At 37.1% G+C, this 23,222-nt stretch overlaps 1 protein-coding gene across 3 annotated transcripts in view; it reads right to left on the bottom strand.

Moving 5' to 3' along the window:
• The window catches only part of MOB2 (MOB kinase activator 2), a 120,213-nt gene that overhangs the window by 13,064 nt on the left and 83,927 nt on the right, over positions 1-23,222 (bottom strand). The window lies entirely within an intron of this gene.

The raw sequence follows: 23,222 nt of genomic DNA, 5'->3' as shown, positions 1-23,222 counted from the left end.
GAAAGGAGTCCAAGGTGAAGTTTGCTATTTCAAATAATAAGAGAATGAAGTTTTGTTTTACTAATCAAGGAGATAAGGAACCTAGAATTAAGGAGAGATTTCTTAACAGTGAAGACAATTAACCAGTGGAACAGTTGCCTTCAGAAATTGTGGATGCTCCATCAGTGGGGGCTTTTAAGAAGAGACTGGACAGCCACTTATCTGGAATGATAGTTTCCTGACTGAGCAGAGGGTTGGAAAAGAAGGCATCCGAGGTCCCTTCCAACTTGATTTCAATTACATTGTATTTGTTTCTTGTTTCTGAATTATATTAAAATAAATCTGTAAGTCCCATGCTCTTGTAAGTCACCGTTGTGATACAACAGCCGTTTTTGTGGTATTTTACATTTAATGAAGTGAGATTCTGACTCTTAAATTTCTTTCTTTTCATTTGCACCTCAATTTTTCTCCAGATACTTCAAGGCTGTAAAGCTCAGGTTCCTAGGTTGTCTCTCATCTTTTCCTCTGGCCTCCATTCAAGCAGAGACTTGATTCAAATGCCAAATACTATTTAGCAAAAAGGAATGTGGAGATTCATGCACTTGTGAAAAAACTGAATCTTTCTTTCTTAGTCTAACTAACTATAATCGTTGGAGGCCATCGGACTGACCTCTTCTTCTGCAGTGCCAAGCTACAATCATTAGATCCATTTGTCCAACTAGTAAACAGTACAAATCCAGTTGAAACACAGTACTTTGCCTCGAGCTAGCCAAGAAAGCACACCACCCTGTGTTTGCCTCATTCCAAAGAAAGCCCTGTTCAACCTCTTGAAAACTTCAGACAAACTGGCTGGAGTTGTGTGGTGTGTTCTTTAAGGAAAATCTCATCATAGAAAAGGATTTGAAAAGCTACGGAATAGACAAAGAACAAAGAATGCAGTAGTCTTAAAAATAATATTTGCCAAAATTGCAATTGCTTGAAAAATTGAGTGAGATGGAGTTTAATACTACAGAGTCCTCAACCTGAGGTGTAATCATAATAGATTTCTTGCTCCAGTAATAGGTTAAGCTTGGTGACCTTTGAGCATCCTTTTAATTTCATGAGTCTATATATCTAACTCTGGGTAAAGTTTAAAGGCACACTGTACAAACATGGACCATTTTGCCACATTCAAAGATATTGTTTTAATAGGGTTTTTCTTTGGATGGTAAACTTGGGTTGGTTGATTTTCTTTGCTAGCTTCAGGTGAAATGCCTCATTTCAACTAGATTGGTACTATTTACTAAGCAGGATGAGCTGGAATTTGACCTTCCTGGGTGGCAAAAAAATTATAGCGTCTGCTTCAAATTATTACAGTCGAGCTATTGACAGTAGAAAGAAAAAGTGGTACCACTGTTTTCCTGTGGAGGAAAACATCATACTAAAGATAACAATTGATATTGTTACATTTCCTCATTTAAGATGGAAGACTGTTGCTACTTTAAAGGTGAGATTGAAAAAAAAAATACCTTGTATGCTTTTAGGCAAGTGCAAATATCCACAAGGAGGAGGGGAAGAGGACAAAGAAGACATTATTACCTCAAGAAACAAACATCCATCATAAGATAAGCATACACTCAATCAGGGAGGTATTTTAAGAAGCAAAGAGCTTGAATTTAAAAATAAACAAAACATGACTGGTTATATAATTGATATTAAAGCCTGCTTACTCAGAATGCAAGTAATTTGCTGAGCTATCTGATATTGTTCTCTGCTCCCTCTCAATTCTCTAAAACAGGGGTCCCCAAACTTAGCAACTTTAAGACTTGTGGACTTCAACTCCTAGAATTCTCCAGCCAGCATAGCTGGCTGGAGAATTCTGGGAGTTGAAGTCCACAAGTCTTAAAGCTGCCAAGTTTCAAGACCTCTGCTCTAAAAACTGCCTACCATTCCAATTTTCTTTCATCATGTAGAGAGAAAGTGGGGACCGTTTTAAACAAGCACGGAGCTTCAGAAGTTATCATTTCTATTGCCGGAGAATGTTTACGGTGATACTGAAGTCTGAAGCAATGCCAAGTTGGATTCTGAAGGAAGTATCCATGGGCACAATGGTGCACATAAGCAACATATTTGGGGATTTAGGATTTTTTTTTAACATGACAACATGTGATATCATATGAGCATCCTGGAAGTTAATAAAATATGTTCATTCCACTTTCCTTAAAGAGTCACATTGAAGATATTTGGGGAAATAACATGTTTGAAAGAGCTGAAAGTGTGTTTTACAAATGAGCAGAGAGTTCATATTTTGTAACTCTCAAGATTTTCAGTTTGGGGTAGGCAGCTGTTTGAAATACTGGCTACTTTCAGTTCTTGCAAAATCGGGGTTCCTATTTGTAAACATAAATGTGCTGGGCAAAACAAGCAAACTATTCACACTAAGATTTTTTCACAAATCATCTAGCAACATCTATGCCCGCTTTTGCATCACAAGTTATTCTTTCCACCAATACCTGATTAACCTGTAATCCTTCCACTAAAAATACAGAATACATAGTTAAAGAGGCCAATGAAAAGCTTATTTCATGCAAAGTCTATTTCACGATGCTTAAATGTCAATTAGCATTCAGTTTACAGGTAGGCTCTTCTTTCTTGGTAGCTCAAAAGTCAGCTTAGAGCTCTTACAGTCTCTAGGGAGATAAAACTAACTACTGCAGCCAGGAGAAACATGCGAAAACTATCTTTTTTTCTCTCAAGGAAAAACTGATCCAAAAGTTACCCAAACCAAACTTGATAGACAAATCCGAGAAAAGGGAGAGCAAAACAAAAATGAATGCCAGGAAAAATGGGTGGCAAATTGTACAATAAATAAGGATTTGCTTTTAACTTTTTCTGCACACAAAACTAGCCTACTTCTGCACACCAGCCTACTTCAAATATAGTTGAGAACAATAAACAGTAACAGAGTTGGAAGGTACCTTGGGGGTCATCTAGTCTAACCCCCTACTCACGCAGACGACCTATACTAGGGATTTGAACCGCCGAACTGCCGACCTTTCTGATCGACAAGTTCAGTATCATAGCCACTGAGCAGCAGTGTTGGAAAAACTTCATTGTAGCAGAAATTGCATAAAGCATCCTCTTCATGGAGGCTCTCTGTCAGCCTCAGGATTCTTATTTTTGGTGTCCACAAAAGCTCCGACCAGCTTTTCAAATTCTCCAAGCACATGGCAAACTTTTGTTCTTAATTTTATTGTGCTTGTCTCAGAGAAGATGGTCCCTGACAGATGACTCCCAAGCAAATCTCAGTTTTAAGTCTGAGGGTGGAAAAAGGACATAATAACGTTTCTGGGAGCTAGAACTCAGACATTTATGCCTTAATCCCAACTACTTCCCACTGTCTTTTGATTTTACTGCATTACGGAATAATTTCTTATATCTAATCAGAGGACGGGATGAGTTGTAGATTCTGAAAGAAAAAGACTGCCCGATTTCTGTATTAAGGGGGGGAAATTGCTTCTTACCTTGCATCTAGTTTGTATGCTTTATGTATGAGGTTCATTCTATTATTTTTATAATCTTATTTTTTAAAATCTATATAAAAATCATTTTTCAAAAAAGTATATCATAATACAATCCCTTACATGGTATTGTTGTGTCTGAAGTGTCTATGGGTTGAAGTATTTGCAAAGTCAAAATGCTAATGAATAACTTAATTCCAGGTTCACACATCTTTATAAAGTTAATTGTACACAGCTATCATCTCAATAATTAGTAACAACAACTTCTTATAAATAGCAGACCTAAATAGTTATTATAATAAATCTCAACTGTAGAAGTTAATAATAAGGTTCCAAAATTTTTTTCCAAACATCATTAATACTTCACTTCCTAGATTAGCATTGATGATTTTTAAAATTTGGTGATGTTGAAAACTTGCAAACCAACTTCCAAACACACCTCATTGAGTTGCAGATGGAAGCACATTATTTTGTACCTGGAAACTAATATCAAGGAATAAAGCTCACACCCATATCCTGTCAATTGTAAAAGTCCCAAGCTCTTTATAAGGATGCAGTTCTTTTACAGTATACACAAATAATAAATGCGGGATTGAGTATTTAAGTCCCTTAAATGAGAGGAAGATTGTTCTGTTTTAAATGAATAATCTAGATACAAAGACAACTATAGAAATGTATTTAACTATATATACAACTACAAAAAAGAGATAAACAGAAGATTCTACAGAAGTAAATTATAAACATTAGAAATATAAGTGTCACTCATATCTTCTGTGAATCTTTCAGTCAAATCAAGTAAATTAGAAATGAACTGCTTTCAGGATCAACTGTAGTAAAAAAAAATATAAACAATGTTTAAATAAAACTACAGCAGCTATTATTCATCAAGAGCTAGGAGCATGTACAGTAAAGATGATGACTGATCAGAGGAGATTAACAGGAGACTCATATACCGTATTTTTCAGAGTATAAGATGCACCTTTTTCCCTCAAAAAAGAGGCGGAAAATCTGGGTGCATCTTATACACTGAATACAGCATGTTTTGCCTCCTGAAACCCCGCCCCCTTCACCAAAATGGCCGTGCATAGCCTATAGAAGCCTTGCAGAGTCCTCCTGGGGGCTGGGGAGAGCAGAAATGAGTGAAAAACGAGCCATTTTTTGCTCAATTTTGCCCTCCCCCCTGAGCACTCTGTAAGCCTCCTACAGGCTATGCATGCCCTTTTTTTGACAAAAAAGGGCCTGTTTTTGCAAAAAATTGGCTGTTTTTTGCTTGTTTGTGCCCCCCCTCAGAGCACTCTACAAGCTAAAGGCTATTCATGCCCTTTTTTTGGGGGAAAAAAAGAGGGCCATTTTTGGGAGGTCCGCAGAGTGCAAAAACTTTTTTTAAAAAAATTTGCCTCTTCAAAACCTTGGTGTGTCTTATACTCCGGTGCATCTTATACTCCAAAAAATATGGTACCTAGTTACATAAATCACAATTCTATTAAAGGTAGATGGTTATAGTCTTTGTTCCAATTGACTGTCTAGTCTTATTTACTATTTAAGTTTGCCAGATGACCTTTACTTTCAGGGATGATGTTCTTTATTTCAAATGTATATAAAAGATGAATAATCCATTCCATAATTCCAAACTATCTTATCTTTTAACTTTGAATTTGGCAATCTAATCACCCTTTGGAATGCGTATAAATATCAAACTGCAATCCAAGTACCAAATATGCTTGCTATTTTCCTGGAAACACAACTGAGAATAACAAATTATAATTCCATGACTTCTCATCCAATCATTTTCCAAATTACATTTTTAAAAACTATTTTAGCCTTATGAGAAATATTGGCCATTCCAGAATAAACTACAGTTAGTTGTTGACTTACAACAGTTCATTTAGTGACCCCTTTGAAGATATAACAGCATTGAAAAAAGTAAGTTTTGAGCGTTTTTCACTTTTATGAACATTGCATCATCCCTATGGTCATGTAATAAAAATTCAGGCACTTGGCAAATGATTCGTATTTATGACAGTTCCACTGTCCCAGGATCATGTGATCACCTTTTGTGATCTTCTGACAAGCAAAGTCAATGTGGAAGCCAGATTCACTTAATAACTGCGGCAAGAAAGATAATAAAATGGGCAAAACTCACTTAGTAAATGTCTCAATTAGCAAAAGAAATTCTGAGTTCAATCCTAGGGTAAACAGACAGAGTTGTACAATTTGGGAGAACATGAAAGCAAATAAATCTATTGCATTATTTTTCCCCTTTATTCCCCAGTACCTCTAAGTTCGAGACAAATTCAAGGATAAGTAACAAAAAATATACATATTTATTTATGTACTTCAACAGCCAGTTTGGTGTAGTGGGAAAAGGTATCAGGCTAGAAACTGGGAGTCTGTGAGTCCTTATGCCCAAAGCCAGTTAGGTGACTTTGGGCCAGTCATTCTCTTTCAGCCCTAGGAACAATGTAATGGCAAAACTATTCCCCCAAAATCACCACCAAGGTAAATGCACAGTTGTCCATGTAATTACCAGAAATCAAGACTACATTGAAGGGTGTGTGTATACAAATATAAGTACACACTTCAGATAATGATCAGGAAAGTTACTAGTAATTCTGTAAAATCATAATAAAACCTTTCCCAATCCGATGTCCTCCAAGTTTTCCACCATAAATTCTAGTCTGTGTGACTAATGGAAAAAATATAGCAGGTTTTAAAACATCTTATGAGCACCAAGTGGAAGAGGGCTCTCCTAATATATTCTACCATCAAACCATTGGTGAAAATCTAACAAATTTTGTAAGCTACAGCACATAACACAAGATGCTAGAAATTCTAGATGACATGTAACAATGCTCCCTAGTTACATAATTCAATATACTTATACTCACATAATAATTAAATCATAATGTAATTTGGCTGGTTTTGCTTAACAAGTCATATGAACCCAACCACTATGATTTTTATTACATAGTTTATCTTACTGTGATGTATTCAATAAACTATTATAACAATAACTTAGCATAATGTTCAAATACTACCGTAGTCATTTTTGGCTGGTTTCTACAAGACAACTAGCTCCACAGCACAAAATATTACATACGATGCATTGAGGCATAACATTCTGATGACACTCCATTTGTCGATTTTGTGCTTTTTTTTGGGGGGGGGGTGTCAAAATATTTAGGAAATAAACATTAAATCGAGTAGGAAAATATGCACAAAAGTAATTTTCCTCAGAACTTCAAATGGTTATCTTCAAGAGAGAATCATACACAGAACTGAACTTTGTTTCCTACATAAACTTTCTGAAGAAAAGATGGCTGACACGAAATGTTGCTTGACAATTTGTCAACCACAGAAAGAAATGAAAGTTTAATAATGAACACTATTGCTGTCACAAGAACATATTGTGTCTTTTTGATTGGTTCTAGCAAATTTCAAAACATGATTTGGGGATTTTCAGATGATTTTCTTGTTTAATTAACTGTTACACAAAATAAAAGTAAAAACCTTGTGATGTGATGTGGAATGGCATGGTATGGCATAGTGTAGTATTCATGGGGAAAAACCTGGCTGAGAATGTAGTTTTTATAATTATTAAGACTAGACTTACTGAAGTCTTGGATGACAAGGTGACAATGATGGCTTAGTTACAGATTTGGAAAATGCCTCACTTGACTCTGCTTGTGTGATATAGCCCCTACTCCACCCAACAAAAGAGAAACAATTATTTCTGTAAGGATTTATTTTAAAAAAATACAGATTGCTCATGAGTATGTTCCCCACGATCTGCCTTGTACCACTTGTCTTCAGGCAGTGTTCTCTGTCTGTTGACAGGCCATGCCGCCAACCTAAGGCAGCTCCCGATCTCACAAGACCATAATTCTTAAAGCAGCTCCAGTGAATGCCCTTCCATGGCTTCTGTAGCTTCCAAACACCATGCCAAAAGTATGCCATGTTCTCAAACAATTTCCAGAGGTTCCAGAGGCCGTGCAAGAGCATACCCTATTTGAACACGGCCACTGCAGTCTCCAAACATCACATGAGAATGGGGGTGGGGGAGGGGGGATGCTTTTCAGAATAGCTATTGTCAGGTGTGGATGAATGCTGGGATATCACCCAAAACATTGTGTCACACCACTTTCAACAGGCATGTTATGGTTTCACCTTTAATGATATACACCAAAGCTTTACAAATCAACCTGTTTAATTTATTACAAACACACATGAAGTATTGTGGAAATGTCAGCTTAGATATATCGGGAGAAATGTTAGCAGTAAGGTAATTAACATACATCTTATCATATTCATAATGCTTTCTAATTACCTCAGATATATACCTAATCACATCACTATTGCAGCTTAGGTTTCACGTTTGATTGTTTTTAAGGTATATTCATCAAAGAGGACAGGAAACGTGCAGTCCTCAGGCTACAGGTAAACTCTTTTTATATGGTTTCAGAAATCATACTGTGAATTTTCAGTGGTAAACCGCTAAGAAACAAAAGGATTATTTCTTGCCATTTTGGCAGAAAATGAGATAATACCTTGAAATCCCAATCCTAACTGCACCTCTGACAATTCTGCCTTCTTCAATGATATATTTGACCTACTAACAGTTTTTTTTTTAAAAAAAATGGCTGTTGAAGTACCCTGACTGATACTTAATAGTTCTATCACTTCCTTTTGCCCTGTTTCCATCAAGTCTTTTTACTTCCAATATCTCAGAGGTTGCCACAAAGAAGAGGGAGTCAAACTATTCTCCAAAGCACCTGAGGGTAGAACAAGAAGCAATGGGTGGAAACTAATCAAGGAGAGAAGCAACTTAGAACTGAGGAGAAATTTCCTGACAGTGAGAACAATTAATCAGTGGAACAGCTTGCCTCCAGAAGTTGTGAATGCCCCAACACTGGAAGTCTTTAAGAAGATGTTGGATAGCTATTTGTCTGAAACGGTATAGGGTTTCCTGCCTAGGCAGGGGGTTGGACTAGAAGACCTCCAAGGTCCCTTCCAACTCTACTATTGTATTGTATTGTACTGTTTTATGATGGATGGATGGATGAAACAAAGGAAGAAAGATACATTATATATGAAAAATCTTTTTGTCCCTAGTTTATACATAATATTAAATCTTGACCACATATAATAAAACTATCCCTTGGTCCATTATATTAATCAAAAGTCAATTAATACAGAAATCAAACACCTACTGACAATCCAAATTTGTTACACTGTCTTTGTTAACACTGCAGATTATTATATTCTCCACCCTTGTCAAAGCCATAACACCTGATACAATCCAAATTGTTAATATGCTGTATAATTCAAGGGTATTACTGATTTTTCAACCAATTATGGATATTAAAGCAAAATATGGCAATAATGGGACAAAGTAATATCATATGAGTAGGTGTCCCTTCACCCATTTCACATTTTTGGCATAGTGAAGTAGACTGCCAATCTTTCTCATATATTCTCTGAGAATAAAATGATGAAAAAAATTCCTTGTTTAACTAGACGTAACATCAAAAGAAATATACTTCATATTCTTTAAGATTAGTAATCAATTTGTAAAAATGAGATTTTAACTAAAATGGACTTATAGCAATACTCTTTAAGTGTTTATACAGAAACAGAAATTCCAATATAGACAATAATTGGGGAGTTTAGCTGCTACTGCCTCTTGACCAATTTATGAAATCAAGAAATATTTTAATGTAATGCACTGTCATTTCACAATGTTAAGCAATCTAAATTTCTTTTGCAATAATGCAAATGGTTTAAATATTTGACTGGTAATAAACTGATCTAAAGTGTTAATTATCTCCACTTATCAGTACTATCACGTCAAACAATCTCCCAAAAAACACTGTCCATGATTATGGAATGATCTTGGAGTTGATTAAATTAAATGAGGGGTTACAATGCATATAGAGACTGAGCTCTTTTCAACCAAATAATTGTGCAAAATCATACTAGCTTTGTCTTTCCTATTGAGCAATTGTTCTGTGAAAAAAAATGGGGAAAACACATCTATCAGTATATTTGATCTATGGTAGTGTGGAAGTCAATCGAGAAAATGCTCGAATATCTCAAAGTGGGAATGCTCCAGGAGGGACAATTGAAGAAGAAATATGGGACAGAGAGTAAACGAGACACAACAGAGTGGTTTGGCTAGAGGGCAAGCAAGATAGAATTGTGGTTGATCACACATGTGTTATTTTGGATTTGGCTCTTTTTTGTCCATTCAATGAGTCCTTCTCAAGGACCTGGGATAGGCAGATGTTTAATAATATGAAACATTATTAAATATTGAAACTAATTTCTGTGAGAAGCATCGGTAGCAATTTTTCAACCTATCAATATATTCCAATATATATAAGGAAATATATATAGCTCAGGGTTGAACTGTGGAGTCCTTGATGCTTTCTAAGCTTGGCTGTTTGTTTGCAGATGCTTCATTACCCCAGCAGGGCCCCACGAGATTGCCTAATGAGGTAGTTAAGCTTCTTCAAGCAAACAACCAAGCTCTGTACCACTACTATCAATATTTTCTTTGAAGCTCTTGAGAAAGCTCACAGTTAGAAAGCTATAGCAACATATTTGGGTATTTATTAATATACATGTTGAAAATATAGAGCACACCCTGTATCTCTAGTTCCCCAACCTGTGTCTCTAGTTCCAAGGCCAGCAGCCTCTCTGCTTCCACAGCAAACCCTTCTAACTTCCCCTTCTAATAATGTACACAATACATTCCATTCCTAAGGTACATGCACAATTTCCTAAAGCCTTCATCAACGGTTCATTCTGTTTTTCACACCACCTGCCTAGACTTTCATTTATTCTCCACACCCTTAAAGTAAGAAAAAAGCAAGAGTAAAAGTTTCTCTTTCTATCCAAAACAGAAGGACTCAGTGAAATGAAAGTAAAGCATTTGGTAAAACATAAAATATCTTGGACATAAAGAAAACAAAAGTCATTGAAGAAGACCCTGATATTTGAAAATGTCAAAGGCAATTAAGAAAAGACTCCAGAGAAGATATGATCTCCTGGTACTATCACTGATATCACATCCATGAGTTTACAAGAAGCAATCACTGGCAAACAATCCTGGTGAACTGATGTTCATCAGGTCATGAAGAGTCAGAAGTGACTGAATAATTAAACAAAAGGAAACACCTCTCCCATTAACCATAAAATGAAATTATTTTTTCTTACAATAATGATATGAGACAAAATATTAAGTTAACTGTTGTAAACATTCCATGTAATAAAGTAAATGTTCCATATAATAACCCCTAGTCATCTACCACCACTTTAAACCCTTCTCCAAGTTCTGGTCAAGTTGTAGTTTTTATTGTGACAAAAAGTAAAAAACAAAAGGAGAGGAAATAGTCATATTATCTGCATTTATTGCATTTAATTTAAATATTCAGTCAGGTTTAGTATTACCTTTGGCCCACCTCTGTCACTCACCTGATCTCCCCCATTTTTGGAGTGCAGTCTTCAGCACACCAGCTAAAAGCTAAATCTCTTTGGCATGAAAAGTTGTATGCTTCTGAAAGGAGTAAAATTACTGACGATTCTAGGTAAGCATTTCAAAGATCTTTTTGTTGAAATACTTCAGTATAAAAACACTTGAAGGCATACAGATCCTTTTAAAAAAGAAATGCCCAAAAGGATTTGAACTGGGCAATGTACACAATTGAGCCCAAAATTTAGTGAGAAATCTGTTAAGTAAATTGTGCCCCATTTTATGACATTTCTTGCCTTTTTTGTTAAGTGAATCACTGCAGTTGTTAAGTTAGTAACATGGTTGTCAAGTAAATCTGGCTTCCCCATTGACTTTGCATGTCAGGTCACAAAAGGCAATCCCTTCATCCTGGGACGCTATTATCATCATAAATATGAACCACTTGCCAAGCGTCCGGATTTTGATCATGTGACCACGGGGATGCTGCAACAGTCATAAGTGTGTAAAATAGTCATAAGTCACTGTTTTCAGTGCCGCTGTAACTTTGAATGGTCACTAAATGAACTGTTGTAAGTTGAGAACTACCTGTATCAGGGGTGTCCAAACTTGGCAACTTTAAGACTTGTGGACTTCAACTCCCAGAATTCTGGGAGTTGAAGTCCACAAGTCTTAAAGTTGCCAAGTTTGGACACCCCTGACCTGTATTGAATAAAAAGCTACAGCAGAATGTTTGGTAAGCACATTGATTGGGGGAAAAGGTCCCTTTAGTATAATTGTCAGCACCTCTGTTTGCTTTGAAAATGATGTTTGCCTTTCAAGACAAAGATAATCCCATTACCCATAAATGTATGTGCATCAGCTCTTTAATTTTTGCCGGCACTTTATTATTCTAATTAGGCAAGCAACAATAAAAAAAAAATAATGGTTTCCACCCATATTTGCATATTAGTCATTCTTGTACTTGCTTTTCATTTCCTTCAGTCTCCCAGACAGAAACTGGTTATCTATGTCTTGCTGTTAAAAAACAAAACTGGTTTTCTAAAAATTCCAGAAACATTCCACTGCGTGTACAAGCATGTATTCACTAAATTTTCCTCTTGGGTACTTTGGCAGAAGAAAATACCAGTGCTATTGCTACCAGAAGCAAGACTACATTGCTTTTTTCGGTAGGCCAGCTTTATACCAAAGTTTCCTAGTGATAGAGATGAGCGTGCCATTCAGAATTTTCTCTTCAGGGAAAATACCTAAGATATTTTCAATATGGTACAACCAATAAATGTTCCTGAAGGTTCACAAAAGGGGGGGGGGAACAAATTCCTTCCTCGAGCTGCATAAAGTCGGAAATCATTTTCCAATGTATCTTTTCTAGACATGAGCTAATTGTGGGAACAGTGAAATCATAAAAGGTTATACAAAGAAAAGCAAAACACTTAAAAAAAAACCCTCGTTGGTAGTTTATTTAGAAAGAGAAGGAAGGAAGGGTGTTCTTTCCATGCCAGGGAAAAGGTTTTATTTCATATTCTCACAGCAAAACTTTGCCTTAAAAGGCAATAGCTACATTGATGCCTGATTGAATGGGAAGCCTGGCAAGATTGTGAAAGAGGCCAAGTGCCACAATGTTACTTCATAATCTCAGTATGACTTCTTCATAATTCTCAGTATGAAAAAAGGCTCTTTTGCATCAGGCATGACATTGAACTAATGTAAGAATGATTCCAAACCTATTTCTGGAATGAAGTATATTGAATTAAAGACTCCTGGGTCACTTTTCAATAAAAGTCACAGAGTCAAGATTTGGGAAGGGGGGGGGAACGGGACACCCACAATTTCAGGATGTAGAGGCCACTGCCTCTGCCAGGGAACATTGCAAGCAAATGCTAACAAGTGAGGGAACACACAATGATCAACACAACCTTCCTGTGAAAACAAAGGGGGAATAGCACAGTAAAAATACAGGATACAGATGTTTTAAATTAAATTAATCAAATAAAGCTTCCCCCCCCCACAGCCACTTCGCTTAAATCTAACCATTTTAATTAAATTTATGTAGCTCTAGTGTCACATACTTCAAAATGCAAGTAAGAGATACAATTTTGGAATGTTCTTCCACATAAGCAGTCTCTGTAAGTAGAAAATTAGTGTATCATGGGTAAAGGATCTTTCTGTTTTCAGGCAAGCTGTTTTTTACATGCAGCCGAATGTGATTTTTACCTAAAACGTCTAGTCCGTATTATACTTTCTCACCTTGCTAATTGCACTGATCAACAACAGTGGCATTAAATTAGCCCTCTTCTAATATTTTAAGCCTTCCCACTAACGTAAAAAATAAAAGTAAACTACAAGAATGCCAAACTTTCAAACACTGATTGCAATTTAGAAAAATATATTTAGCATGGCAAAAGGCTTGCATATTTTAACATGCCTTCCATCCTTTCTCATACAGAATTGCACTTAACTGAGCCACAGTTAACACAGACAAGAGTAGCACATACAGTGTGTAAAATACAGGTAATATGCAACTTGCAACAGTCCATTTAGTGACCATTTAAAGTTACAATGGCGTTAAAAAAAGTGCCTTAAGACTGCTTTTCACTTCTGATGGGTGCAGAATCCCCATGGTCATATGATGACAATTCAGATGCTTGGCAACTGATTTATATTTATGACAATTGTATCCCAGGATCATGTGACATCTTTTGCGACCTTTTGATAAGCAAAGTCAATGGAGAAGCCTGATTCAATTAACTGCCATGTCACTAACTTAACAAGTGATTCACTTACAGTGATTCATTTAACAACTAAAAAGGTCATAAAATGGGGCAAAAGTCACTTAACATACATCTTGCTTAGCAACAGTACCATCTGCCTATAAATGTGAACTAGTGGGACTACAAAATAGAGGAAGCAATAGAATATGAAGAAGCTAAAATGTTCTGGAGCCATAGAATTCACACAGACAAGCACCTGCCACTTAATACCTCTTATTTAACAATAATAATAATAATAAAGCCAAAACAAACTGGATAGTGGGCACATCAGAACCTGGAGACAGAACTTGGAGAAGAGAAAGAACTGGACAAAATCACAAAAGACAAAAAATTCTGCAAATACAAGCAGAGCGACTGTGGCAAAAGAAAGCAAAGACAGTATCAATAGTACCTTGGGTACAATCCTAAAACATCTGAAGCACCACTTGAACATCATATCAGCACTGACAAAAACAGTATCAGTCAATTGCAAAATGCAGCTTTACTTGGAACAGTTTACATCCTGTGACAATAGCTTAATATTACTAAACAACAATATCTGTTTATTTCAGGTGCTTGACAAGGACTGATAAGTGAATAAAAATGCCTAATTCAGTCTAAATATCTGGCTGATTGTGCAGCCAATCATAATAATGTAACTTTTACACAAGGGTTCTGATGTCAGAAGATGCAAAATGAAGGCAAAGCCTGCTTAATATTCAAACTAACAGCATTATCATCTTTTGGACTACAACTTCTATCATCCTCGGGAAAGACTGCCAATAGTCTGGATTAAGAGGACATGTTATCTTTCAGATACTCTGGAAGCAAAATGGTAAAGACATGAACACAAAATATACTACTGTGGAAGGATTAGCATGGAAATAATTCTATTTTATTTCAATGAAAAATAACTAATTTATACTACCTCAAGAGATACTGCCATTTCTCATTAAGCATGCTGCCCATATGCTGATTAAAAGGTACATATTAATGAAGATAGAATATTTATGTTACAGGTTTCCCATTATGAAGGCTACAGTTGGTCCCTATTGAAAGACAATAGCACTGTAAGGATTCCCCTTTATTCTGCACTGAAACACATTCTATTTTTTTAACTCACACATAGATTGCCAGTCAGAGGGTTGTATCAGCTGTGGACAAGAGGCACTGAACTGTTTATGAGAACTTATGGTATCAAGCAAATGTTTAAAGGGACATACCATTCAGCATATTTTGGAAACATGACAATGAAAAAGAAAACTATTCTGTTTCTGAAAAAGTGGGGAAAATGGCTGTACCATCCAGGTATTGATAAACGTACTCATCTTTTAACTTGTCTACATTCCTTTTCAATAAAGTAGTGGCTACAACTATTATCAAATGGCAATAAATTGCTGCCATTTTGCATTTATTTTTATGCATAATTCAACTGAAAAAAGGCAGTTACGTTTGCACATTTGCTTATCGAAGCTATACTAAATACACCATGATTCAATCAGGCAGCAAATTTTATTGGCTTTAAAAATGAGTTGAGAGAAATGATACAAGATGTGTTAAATCCAAAGATTTGTCAGCCTCAAACAAATGAAAACATATTGGCTGTCATAAATTATATAATAGATAATAATAATAATAATATTTTAAATATGTGAATGGGTACATATTTTTAAAAATGCCATTCTGCAGACTGGTCCAAGATGGTGACATCATTTACTTTAGCTGTGGTGTAACAAAGTTACACACACCAGTCAACTGCAAACAGTAAAACTTAGCAACTAGAAAGAGGGGGAATAATCATATTAAAACAGGACGTATGAAAGGTTATCTTTTTGTTCATAATTGCAATGAAAATCGACAGACCCAATTCCATGATGATGCTACAGTACTGATGACCAAAAATGCCCATCTTCACCTATTACTATCCACTGTTCCATCCAAGGCAGCTCAGCTTCTCAGAATGTATGTTCTCTGTTCCACAGTCTTCTGCAGGCTAAATATTTTCAACACGGCACAACATGTCAGCTGAGATCAGCCATCTTATTGTTGTTTTAAATTCCCTAGAGCGAAAGAACAGGTAATAGGCCTGTCTTTAGCTCAAACTTGCCTAGTCTTGCCAGAAAAGCCAAATAGGGATGGAAAGAACTCCAAACTGAAGCAAATTGGTTTGTTTTATGAGAGCAGAGGAAATTCAGACATTTTCCATATCTCCCCACCACATCTGGTCTCATTCACCTTGTGACAGTAGCAACAGGACTCTTCCAAGTTGGCCTTTTGGCATTTGTATACTGGAGCCAATATATGAAAAAACTGCCGGAAGCATATGGATATTTATTTATTTATTTATTTTATTTTATTTCTTGGATTTCTAAACCGCCCCCTCTCCCAAAAAGGGACTCGGGGCGGTGTACAGTCAAATAAAATGCAGATAAAATACAATAATATAAAACAATTAAATACTAAACATTTGGATGGAGGAGATAAGACTATACAAGAAATAAATATACTATAGAAACCCTAAAAAACATCCCCAATTAAAATACCCAAACCCAATTAAAATATATCCCCGGGAGACAAAACTAAGAGAGTGCCAGGCCAGCTGATTGAAACAGGTGAGTCTTTAATTTTTGACGGAAGGAGCGGAGGTCGGTGGTAGTTCGGATGTCCGGGGGGAGGTTAGGTTATATTCTAGTCAACCATCTGTCAATATTTAATCCATTACTGGATAAAATGAGCAGTCTTATCAAACAACACCTGAACGTGAAGGTGGCCATAGGCTTGATAGGACTGGCATTCAAAGCACAAGGAATCTTGAATTTTCTGACATGACGACTGACAAGGCAATACTGTTTCTTTTAAGATTCAAGCAATTCTATTAAACAGTATGATGTTTCACTTTATCAATATATATTATCTTTCTGGACATACCATAAAATATATAAAAATCTGGTTTGCCCTTAGGACTTGCAAGCATACACAATTCTTAGAAATATAGGGAGTTTCATTCCAAGTATTTTGATAATTTAAAAGTAAAGATAAAATTTCTTTCAAGTCGACCTCCATGTTGTAATTTTCTTGGCAGCAGTACAGAAGGAGGTTGATACCATTTTCTTCTGTGACATTTTATCAACATACTGTTCTACCCTGTAGCTAAAATATTCCTTGAAGAGCTCCTATCCAAGTGCCTGACTCTGCTTATTTTTTAAGCCCAAGTAAGGGGAGCCAGGGAAATGCCACCTGCTGACAAAGTTGCCAAACCTTAAATTTATTGTTCACTTTCATTCTCTTTCAGCATGTTTTCAAAACTTACAAAATTCAGATTTATTACTCCATGGCAATGGAAACAGCCCTCATTTTATTCTAGTTACATTCTAAGACTCCAGAAACAAGAGATCAGGAAAAGTTCAAATTATTGAACTTAAAAAATATTTTAAAGAAAACATTATTCTCCATCTTGGTGGAGATAGCATCCAGGATTGGGTTGACATCATCTGTACACCGATTGGACTGAGTCTGTCACAACTCTTAAACCGCACCCTTCTTGCCAGGGCTACCCCTCTTTCGACTCAATCACATCATGGATAGGATGTGTTCTTCCTTCTCCTCTAATTGCTTACTAAAAGGACTTTTATTCGTGTTCAATTAACATTTGTGAATATTTTTTCCATCTGTGATTACTGCCAGTTCTACCCTCTCCTAGGTAGAGTCGCTAGGATTTTTCATTCAGTAGAGCTTTGGCTCAAGCCCTGAGGGGCTTCCTTGCAGCTTTGAAAGTAGAGGTTTGCCATTATCTGTAGAGTCCAGCTCTCTGCTGTTTATCGTGCTTTCAACGAGGTTTTTAAAAAGTGGTTAGCATTGTCTAGCACTCTGCCCACGTTTGAGCTACAGGGCTGGTATGGGCTGTCAGGACACTCAGTGAGCTGTGGCTACAGGATTGAGGCTTTGTGCCTTTTTTCAGATTGAATTTGACAGCAGCAGCCATTTTGAGAGCTTTTGCGCTCTTTAGTTTTCAATCTTAAAATGGTAATCGCTCTTGTAGAGGCTTGTGGAGCTGGTACTCTTATAGCAAGTGGACCTTTTAGGTGGATTCAGCCCCATTTAAAGCCAGCTGGCGGCAGTAACCTCACTCCTTTTTGAAGCCTCCAATCAGCCGAAGTTGTATTCTGCCTGACAACAATTTCTTAGCTCTCCAGTCAAACATGGAGACAGCAGGCAACAGCACTGGAGCTGATCTGGGCAGGGAGATGTAGCTGGAACCTCTAAAATGAGGCTAGAAAGAAATAAAGCCTCTAGAAAGCACAGCTCTGAGTCTATCAAGAAAGCTTCCCAAACCCTTAGCGGGTCTAAGGCTGCCCAAAAAGATAAAGGCAAAAGACTCTAGAGAAGATTTGCCTTAAAGCAGATAAGAGGCTGCCTCTTTTATCGACACTTGCTGAGCCTATTCAACCAGGCTTATTATACCATATCATTTTATTCATATGAAAAATCAATTTATCTTCAGTGAACTATAAAATTTTGGATATTTTTCCCCAAGCAGTTCTAGGATGTACAAAAAAGGATTGGATAATCAGTAGTTTATCATGCCTTCCATTCCAGTAGTCTACACATTTTATTTCTGTCTAAAAAGAAATAATAGGAATCACAAGCAAGCCATGAGTAAACAAAAACAAAAACACTCTTTGTGGCATTATTTAATAAGTTTACAGTTGAGCTTCCTGAAGCAAAATATTTAATTTAATCATCAAATATACATCCATCGATTATGCACAACTATTACATAAACTTTGCTTAAACTTTTTTCATCAGTTTAAATAAATTTTGCCTTCCTGCCAATTTTCTACCAAAGAGGTATGTACTACTTGATGTATTTCTAATAAGAGGTAAATCAAATTTCAACTTGGAAAGATGAAAAGATGCAGAACTCCAGCTGCAGACAATAATTTGCTCTGTCAAATGTTTGGGTTGCTGAACTATTTTAGGCAAATGGAAAGTTTGAGAAAAGAGCAGAACATGATAAAAATAGTTCAGACAACTCCCAAATTACATTTTGCCCACTGGTCTCCTGCTTTTTTTAAAAAAATACTGTTTAAACAACTTTCTATATTATTAGTTTTCTAGCAGGGTTAATCAGTAGATCAAACTGGGAAAGAGAACTTTTTATTTAAGCTTCTTGCTATCTAAATGAGACATTAGATGATCCATTAGAAATAAATTTTAATGTATTCCTTAAACAAAGATTTATTATAAACTTGTTTTAAACTGGATAAGTATGTAATAAGTGAATTACTTCATAATAAGTAGAATGTTTTATTTCAAATATTTTATCTTTTACTTTCAATTAAATTGCTACATCAAATTATTATAAAATTGATTGTGGCCTGTACATACCTACCCAGTAGGATTGCTAATGATTTTATATTATTTCTAATTATGTTTTGCGGGAAAAAGTTCTAGAAGGCAGAAGTTATATTCATTAAAATGTTATATCAAGAAGAAAGCTAGACATATAACTAAATAAATATAGAATAACAACTTGCTTGTAATTTATTTCAAGGATATTTCATCTGCTCTACTCTAATGTACTAATTATTTAATCAATGCAGCAGACTTAATATTTCATAAAATCCCATCAGACTCTGCAACTAAATAATGTAATGAGCAGCCGCAATATCAGAGAAATAACCTGTTTCAGTACTATACTGTCTTTTATTTACAGCTACTTAACATTCAATAAAAAGTGGTACAAAACTACAGGTTCAAAAAATGATTTATTTTTGTTAACTATCGCAGATATAAATGGATTGGCTTCCTTCCCTGAGCTGTTGGCATCCATCTTAATTCTGTTTCTTACTTTTTATTTTAAATCAATCTAGGTGAAAAAAAAATGTTCTAGTAACAATGGATAAATATAAACAATACTGGGATGGACACATATTTTTAACTGCGACCTACCACATGTTTACTGGACCCGTGTCCCTCCTGGCTTGTACTGGCATCCTGGGAGGTTACACGCGACTGGCTCCTGGGCCTAGTGAACGCTTCGTTGGGTGAGGGGTCTCTCCCGGCCGCCTTGAAAGAGGCGGTGGTGAGACCCTTGCTCAAGAAGCCTTCCCTGGACCCTACGGAGCTGGCCAATTATCGTCCTGTTTCCAACCTTCCCTTTTTGGCGAAGGTTGTAGAGAGTGTGGTGGCTTCTCAGTTTCCACGACATCTGGAGGAGAATGATTATCTAGACCCGCGCCAGTCCGGCTTTCGCCCTGGGCACAGCACAGAGACGGCCTTGGTTGCGTTGGTAGATGATCTCTGGAGGGCCAGAGATAGGGGCTGTTCTTCTATCCTGGTCCTATTAGACCTCTCGGCGGCTTTTGATACCATCGACCATGGTATCCTGTTGCGCCGACTGGAGGGGTTGGGGGTCCGGGGCACCATTTTGCGGTGGTTCGGCTCCTACCTCTCTGGCCGGACGCAACGTGTGTTGGCAGGGGAGCAGAGGTCGACCCTATGCCCCCTTACTTGTGGGGTGCCACAGGGGCCGGTCCTCTCGCCACTCCTGTTCAACACATACATGAAGCCGCTGGGTGAGATCATCCGTGGTTTCGGGGTGGGATATCATCTGTACGCTGATGATACTCAGCTGTACATTTCCACCCCGAACCACCCCAACGAGGCCGTCGAAGTGATGTCCCGGTGTGTGGAAGCCGTACGGATCTGGATGGATGACAACCGACTCAGGCTCAACCCTTCCAAGACGGAGTGGCTGTGGGTTCCGGCTCCCCGGTTCAACCAGATAATTCCATCTCTGGCCATTGGGGGCATTCAACTCGCCCCCATGGAGCGGGCGCGCAACTTGGGCATCCTCCTAGATGCCAGGCTGTCCATGGATGAACATGTGACAGCCGTGGCCAGGGGGGCGTTCCACCAGGTTCGCCTGGTGCGCCAATTGCACCCCCTATTGGACCGGGACACCCTACGCACAGTCACCCATGCGCTGGTGACGTCTCGCCTGGACTACTGTAACGCTCTCTACATGGGGCTTCCCTTGAAATGCACTCGGAGACTGCAGTTGGTCCAGAATGCGGCCGCGCGGGTGATTATGGGCTTCCTGTGGTCTATCGAGTGCTTTTCAAGGTCTTGATTATGATCTTTAAAGCGCTCCATGGCTCAGGACCTAGTTACCTGCGGGATCGTATTCTGCCCCATACATCCCTACGACCCATCCGCTCGCACAGAGAGGGACTTCTCCAGGTGCCGTCCACCAGACAGTGCCATGGGGCGGCGCCTAGGAGCAGAGCCTTCTCTGTGGCGGGCCCAGCCCTGTGGAATGACCTCCCCCCGGATATTAGGACCACTACTGACCTCCGCTCCTTCCGTGTCAAGCTCAAGACCCACCTTTTCCAAATAGCTGGCCTGGCTCAACCATAACTTCGTATCGCTCCTGATGGGTTTTTTAATTTAGTAATTTTATTTAAGGGGATTTTAAATTGTGTTTTTAATTGTCTTTCACTTATAAGTCAACTCTCCTCCATGCACATATGTATATGTCTCTGTTCTTTTTGTATATATGTTTGTCTTATGTGTATTTTTATTCGTTTTGATTGTACGCCGCCCCGAGTCCTTCGGGAGAGGGTTGCGGCTAATCAAATAAAATTATTATTATTATTATTATTAAAGCCTCTTGATCTCTCTTCCTTAATTCTCTTAGCAAATACTTTAACAAAGGCAACTCATTCCAACTTTTATATAATTAATTTGTGGCTGATTTGATGTGTTAAACTAATTTTAAGCTGACCTATTTTCAGTCTCAGTGGTCTATTCTGTGATGACAATTTAATGGAGCCCCAAAAAGAAGCAATATAAAAATTATCAAATCAACAGATCTACATTTTAAAAATGTTACTGAAAAAATTATTTTGAATGTTACTGTCAGAGACAATCCACCATCATTGACACTCATGTTCAAAACTATTTCCCTCCAGGTGATAGACATGTCTGAGAATTTTGTGAATCGTCTATGACACATCCGGATGGAATCAGATTATAAAATATTAACCGATTCTATTCATGCATTTATTCTTTGGGGCCCGTATATGTTAATTGTTTCCTTCTGCCCCTTTTCTAATACTCTGATTACTGTCTATTTGCTCTAACAGAACTCTTGAACATTTATCCCATCCATCCTGCTAATTAATTATTCCAAGCAGAATTTGATACTACAATGAAATCTGAAAAGAATTGTCTCTTTCTGATCTTTCTGGTATCTAACTTGAGTATCTGAGCACATTTGAAATTGCAGTTTGTAATCTGTTCTATTGCCTCTTTGAAAAGCCCATGAACTAAAGAAATTCTCCACATTTTTTCTTTGATTTAATCATACGCATTGCTTAAGGCTACAGAAACACACACAAATAGACAAATTCTATCTCAAGAGCACTCAAATTCAGTGATTTAAAAAATTGAATTGTTACTTCTAGAAATTAAATCCCGTAAGCACATTTTCAAGATTCCCTCATTCCTGGATATTATTCTGTTGCTCTTGATCACAGAGAAAAGAAGGCTGTCCACAAGGGGTTGAAAACCTGTTGCTGAATTACCATTTTCCCTCTGATTTCCAAGATTTCACAAAACACCCTCATGTTTTTAAAAATGTCTTAACAAACACAAGAGCTGGAAGTTTTTTGCTATTGATACATTTGCTCTTCTTGTTTTGCTATGATTTTGCCTCATTTTGAATTATGCCAATTTTTTACGCATCTCAGAATACCAAATTCCTAAATATTGAAGGGGAAAGAGAGAAAAGGAAGAGTCAAACTTATCACTTTTTATAATGTACTGGAATATGTATTTTCTAGGCCAAGGTTCTCTTAGTGAACCTGTAACACAGATGCAAACTTTAAGTGTCTGGTAGTTAAGGAGGACACAATGACTGTATGATGCTATCATCTTTTTCTTCTTTATTAATTAGTTTGGTTCAGCAAAAAAAATGGCAGCGCACACTATCGGGCAAACCACAACTCCACCTCAGAACAGAGTCATTGCATTTAACACCCTGTAAGATATTCTGTACCGTGTCATTAGTGTTATATTCACAATTTATGTTGCTTTTTATAACTGGCAAGTTTGATATTTTTTTCTATTTTCCATGTCATAGCTACTATGCTATACCATGCTGACTACTAAGTCAGGGTCGGTCACTTTCATACAAAAAGTAATGCAGCTGATGACAACTTAAAAATTATGATTTATAGGAAAGTATGTTAATTTCAATTTACTGACATGGAGAAAAAAAAATTCATGTCCTTTCCATGGATAAATACCATAAACAGGGCAGGAAAGAATCAGCATTTTTTTTTAAAAAAAGTTAACTTCTAAAACACAGAAATGATATATGCTTGATTTTCTAAGCCACATTTATCAGCACTGTTCCAGGGTAACTTGTGTATACATTTTAGCCAAATTTACAAAGTTGGAGCTATAGTTTTGCCATGTAAGCTCCTCGGGTATCAATCAACGAAGACTATACTT

Source organism: Natrix helvetica, assembly GCF_964273705.1.
Source record: "Natrix helvetica genome assembly, chromosome: 1".
NCBI lineage: Eukaryota > Metazoa > Chordata > Lepidosauria > Squamata > Natricidae > Natrix > Natrix helvetica.
The sequence above is the reverse complement of the archived record's forward strand: the minus strand, read 5'-3'. Positions and strand labels throughout refer to the sequence as shown.